At 42.6% G+C, this 5,308-nt stretch overlaps 1 protein-coding gene across 16 annotated transcripts in view; it reads right to left on the bottom strand.

Annotated features, from left to right (window-relative positions):
- ZBTB20 (zinc finger and BTB domain containing 20) overlaps window positions 1-5,308 on the bottom strand; it is an 804,401-nt gene that overhangs the window by 24,773 nt on the left and 774,320 nt on the right. The window lies entirely within an intron of this gene.

Raw genomic sequence — 5,308 nt, 5'->3', positions numbered from 1 at the left:
CTGTCAATGGGGGAAGAGACAGCAAGCGGAACAGAGCGAGACACAGCAAGGGAGGGAGAATGAGAGACAGAGAAACAAGACGACAAAAAACAAAAACAAAAACAAAATTTAAAAAAAATCTGGTTGGTTCACCCTTGATTGGAAAGATCCAGTCCTTCCTGGCCTCTCGTGTTCTCCTTGCTTTCGGGGGATGCCAGGACAGGCTAGTCTTCCACCTCCCCATGCCAGAAAACAGCTCTCTTGGAAAGCTACAAGAGACTACCCACCACAGGTTTTCAAAGGTCATTCTGTGGAGAAAAGGGAGGGCTACATTTACGGGGTCATTTTCGGCATCATGGTTAATGTGTGGATTTAACTGTGTACTTCCCATTAATTTTATCAAACCCATGTAAGGAATAAGAGAGACGAAAGATCTTGGAAGCATTCAGGTTCTTTAGAATCTTTAGAAACTAAGGACAGTGGTTACATAGCTTGGCTCTTTGGGGATAGTTTCCATTTCCAGTATTCTGCCTAGTAATTGCACTTTGCCATGATAGGTCTGGGAAATACTGGCCAACATAGGAGCAAGTCGTTCTGAAGAGCTATGCTCTTAATTTTATTTATTTTAGAGAGAAATCTTCCCGAAATGTAACAGTAGAGTTAACTGGCTATTCCGTCTTGAGTGCCCTGAGCAGCGGACTGGCCTTGTCTGGTGTGGAGGTTGAGTAGATGGTGGACAACACAATGATCTCAGAGTCAAATGGTCCTGTTCAAATCCAGGCGCCAACCCTCGGCATGGATACTCTGACAAATCTCCAAATGCCTCTGAGGTATACAGTCCTACTTACCTCACTGTGCTGGTGTTGACATAAATACATATGAAATCACTTTGCAGACCACCAAGGGTGGTGTGGGAACACTTGCATGGTATTCTTATTTTAAAACTATCCTCTCCCCCCCGGTCCCAATTAAATGGTTCCATACGCATTTTTGAACTCTCAGGTCAATTTAAAAAATAGCTTTCTCTTTCTTTGTTCTCAGTCTGTTGGCTGAAACCCTTCTTTCTCCTCAGTTTACTGCTTTGATTTGCTGTTGGCTTAGAAACCAAACGTCCAAGCTTGTGAAAAAGAGTAAGGTAAATAAAAATATTGTTATTAACTGACAATATGAAGTATTCCTCTATAAGTAATGTCTATGGGCCTGTGACATCTCTTTGGATAGGGTCTTGTTTTGGTTGGTACTAACTGCTCTTGACAAGTGAGAGGAGATGCATTAGGGTGTTTCCATCTGTCCCACCTCATTATTGATTGCCTAGTGGAGGCACCCACCTTGGAGAAGAAGGTCCTCTGTACTCTTCCATAACCCAGAGTAAAGCCCAAAGCCTTTGAACCTCTCTAGGGTCATTGTTCAACATCTGGACTATGTATCAGGGTAGGAAATCTATTTCTTAAAATTGAGTTAACTTCCAATTAAAACATAGGCCTTGACTGTGTTTCCATTTTTCCTATTATGAAGCAGAAGAGGTTTGAGGTGTCATGGTAATAATGGCAATGAAAACAATCAGCGTGTATTTGGTGCTTAGTATGTGTCAGGCTCAGTGTTAGTGTTTCATGATCTGTTTTATGAAACTTTATCTCATCAGAAACCTTTTTTCATTGTGTTTGTAAACATAAAAGGATATGTTCTGAAGCACATGATGGTAAGAAATGGCAGTTTTGTTCAGGAATCCCTTCACAAATTTCTTAACCAATGTCATTGGTCTTTGAACTCTTTTTCCCTTAGCTATTCACAAACGTTTTGGTCTAGCTCTCTCTCCTCTCAACTCCTCTGATTTCTTTCCTTTCATTCTCATGGATGGGACAGTATGGTCAGTAGCATCACAGGGTTAGAAGAGAAGGAGTTCACTTTTGGACAAACGGGTGAATCTGGGGAAGTCTCATTCCCAAATGATGCATTTAGGCTATGTATGGTGTTTGTGTAGGTACATTCTTTGGAAACGAGAGATTCCCTAAGAGAGAGAGAGTCATGAGTGTTATTTTTAGCTGGAACATTGCTGTCAGCTGTAAACATGCTTGAACTCAAGTTGGTCTTTGCCACCTATGTGCTTTGAGTGTACTTTCTAGAGGCTACGATAGGCTGGTCAACTATCTTTTAAAACTTATCCACCTGTCACCTTTAATGGGCAGCTTGCCTTCTTAAGTTCCAGATGGTGTTTCGGCTGCTAGGAAGTTGAAACTTTATGTTAAAATGCTCTTGCTGTTTGAAACTTTCACCTTCTTACAGTGTGTTTTTCCTCTAGGCAAGGTCACTCTGAAGGCTTTTTGCTTTCACAACCTTCTAATCTGACTATAAATGGATTCTTCACAGTTGTTATCTTCCCCTTCATAGCATACATCTGTATGCTGTTTGCATGCATGTAGTATTGGTTCAGCTGTTCATTATCTGCATGACCCTGGGCTTTCTAAGTCTCCCTGGGTTCGTTCCCCCTTCTGAAAGTGAGGAGCTGGACCAAGCACTTGCCATGGCCCTTTGCAGATTTAGTGGCCTTCTGCCCATCCTGACCCACAACCCCTGAGGACTCTAGCCTAGGCCTTGTCAGCACATGACCTGAGGGCAACCTGCTTCAATCACTCACTGCATTAGCAGTCCCACATTTTAAATAGGACAAAGTACCCTGTTCCCTTCCCTGCCACAGAAAATGGTATGATAGTTAATGAGGAAAAATGTTTGCAAAGCGCTTGGGAGCTCCTTAAAGGAAAACGCTCTCTATAATTATTAAGGTGCTGTGTTGGTAGAGCGTAGGTATTTCAAGAACTGTCTTACTAAATGGGGCTTATTTTCAGATTAATCAGGCAGCCACAACTTTCATTTATACGTATGTGTGGATTTGAAACAGTATCACTCAGTAGAAATGTTAATATTTTTCTTTCTTGTTATTTTCCTCCATATTGCTTATAGGGACCCCAAAAGGGCTTTCAACATTATATGTGAAACAGATGAGGTCTGCTAATTGTTGCTTTCAATGTGGAGAATTGAAGAGTTAAGATGAGTGGAAGTGGATGGCTTTTCAGGTCTGAGCTTATAGCCAGGAATGGCAAGTCCATCGTTGCGTTAGGAAGAGACACGAAGTCCAAAGCAGACACTAGAATTATAACATAAGGGAGGAGGTCATATAAGCTCTTTCACTTTAAACCGCTCCATTTTGGGCTATACAGATGTGGGAGTCAGATATGAATTCCATTTCCTTGGCTGAGTGACTTGGGTATGTTACTTAACCTCTATAAGCCTCAGTTTCCTTATCTGTAACTTGAGAATAATACAGTAAGTATCTGTCTTATGAAGGTATTTTGAAAATTAAAGAGATAAAGCACTTAGCACAGATCATCTGAAGGCAAAAAATCAACTGTTCTTTTCAGTAGAAAGGAACTGATGATAAATGAAACCAACTGAGAAATAACTTGCATTACACGGGGAAGCCAACTCAGGATTTAAAAAAAAACAACTTTCAGATAATCAATAAAGCAAGTAATTATATTACAGCTATGTGATTCTGAGTTAAGGGTATAGTCTGCTCTCAGTTACATATGCTAATCAAAGCAGCGGTACTATGAATGAAATATTAGTAAGTAGCTCTGACAGAGGGGTTCTGAGCAGGTGACAACTGAGCTCTGGAGCCCAAGATAACAGCACAGCAAGGGGATAAACTAAAGGGGCAGCAGTGTCCTTTACAATTCCAATGGTGTGGAGGGAGTGGCCAATGCAGATACTTCTCTCCAGTTTTTGATGCCTGTTCTCTAAAGAGCCTCTTTTCAACTCCTTCTCGTGGACCAGCACTGACACTCTACCAAGACTGACAAGTTAGGAAGAAAAAAAAGAAGAGACATCTTGTTAGGTTTGTAGATACAGAGGGCCTGCCCAAAGTTCAAGTAAAAGATATCCGACTGGGCTGAGACACCCCAACTCTGAATAGTGACTTCTGTAGTGGGGGGCTCAGCAAGAACCCACTGATTCTGCTGATTCTTTCTCATTCTAATCAGGCTTCTCCTGGCTTGCAGAAAGTACAGTGAATGCTGTTGGTGGGATGTTTTTCAGAAGCACTGTTTCCACCTGTCTCTCCCATTCTCTTGGTCTCTCCATCATCTGCTCTAGCACAACTCCCTCCTCTTCAGGTGAGTCTGGTGAGGGGCCAGAAAACTAAGACTGGGAGCTTGGGGAGAAGGCAGGTAGCAGGGAAGGAAGAGGAAAGTATGGGTTGGGGAAGGTGGCCGCCGGCGAGGAAAGCAGAAGGAGTCCCTGAATGGAGAATGTCAAGGTGGGAACAGAAAATGGGAAAGGTTCAGTGGCAAGAATGGAGGGATGCTCACACAAAGTCGCAGAGAGCTTTCACTGGCTGAAGAGTCTGCTCTCCACCGGAGAGGTCTAGTTGAAGGGAGGCCTACACCCCCGAGATATGGCTGGAGTGACTCCCTGCCAGCCTTTCTCCAGTGCTGAGGGTGTGATCCTGGGGGCCAGTGTGGACTGTGGGGCCAACTGGGAGGAGGGATTGCCTACTGGGGGACACGCTGCATTCATACAACATCTGCGGCTTCAGGGACAACTAACATGTTTCCGTGTGAGGCAGAATTTTGAAGATGTCAGGGAACTTCATCTACGTTACTTAACTTTTCTTACACGTTTATGAGTGGGGTAGACATGAATGTCCCCAGAAGATGGCATCTCCATTAAAGAGGTTATCCAACAAGTCAGTAACAGATGAGAGGATGATACCAGCCTTGCCAGATTATCACCTCCTCCTCCTGTTAACGATTTCCTGTGCTCTGGATTCTGCTGCAAGATGTATGATGTTACTATAACATATATGTTATTTTTTTTTTTTTTAAAGATTTTATTTATTTATTTGACAGAGAGAGACACAGCGAGAGAGGGAACACAAGCAGGGGGAGTGGGAGAGGGAGAAGCAGGCTTCCCGCAGAGCAGGGAGCCCGATGTGGGACTCGATCCCAGGACCCTGGGATCATGACCTGAGCTGAAGGCAGTCGCTTAACCAACTGAGCCACCCAGGCGCCCTATAACATATATGTTCTTAAATGGCTTTGATGATTTTACCGTATTTATGGTTAAATGCTTTCTCAGAAATAATGTTATTTGATTCTTAGATCAACCATGTAAAGTAAATATTATTAAGATCTATATATTTTGTGGTAAAAATATTAAGGCTCAGATTGACTATGGAGCTTATTTAAAGTCACTCAGAGAGTGGTCAAACCAAGGCTTTCTTACTTCACATCATATACGTGTTGAGTGCTCCACTGGCTTGATATAAATAATA

The sequence above is a fragment of the Mirounga leonina genome, unplaced genomic scaffold (assembly GCF_011800145.1).
Source record: "Mirounga leonina isolate KUSES-001 unplaced genomic scaffold, KU_Mleo_1.0 Mir_115, whole genome shotgun sequence".
Classification (NCBI taxonomy): domain Eukaryota; kingdom Metazoa; phylum Chordata; class Mammalia; order Carnivora; family Phocidae; genus Mirounga; species Mirounga leonina.
The sequence above is the reverse complement of the archived record's forward strand: the minus strand, read 5'-3'. Positions and strand labels throughout refer to the sequence as shown.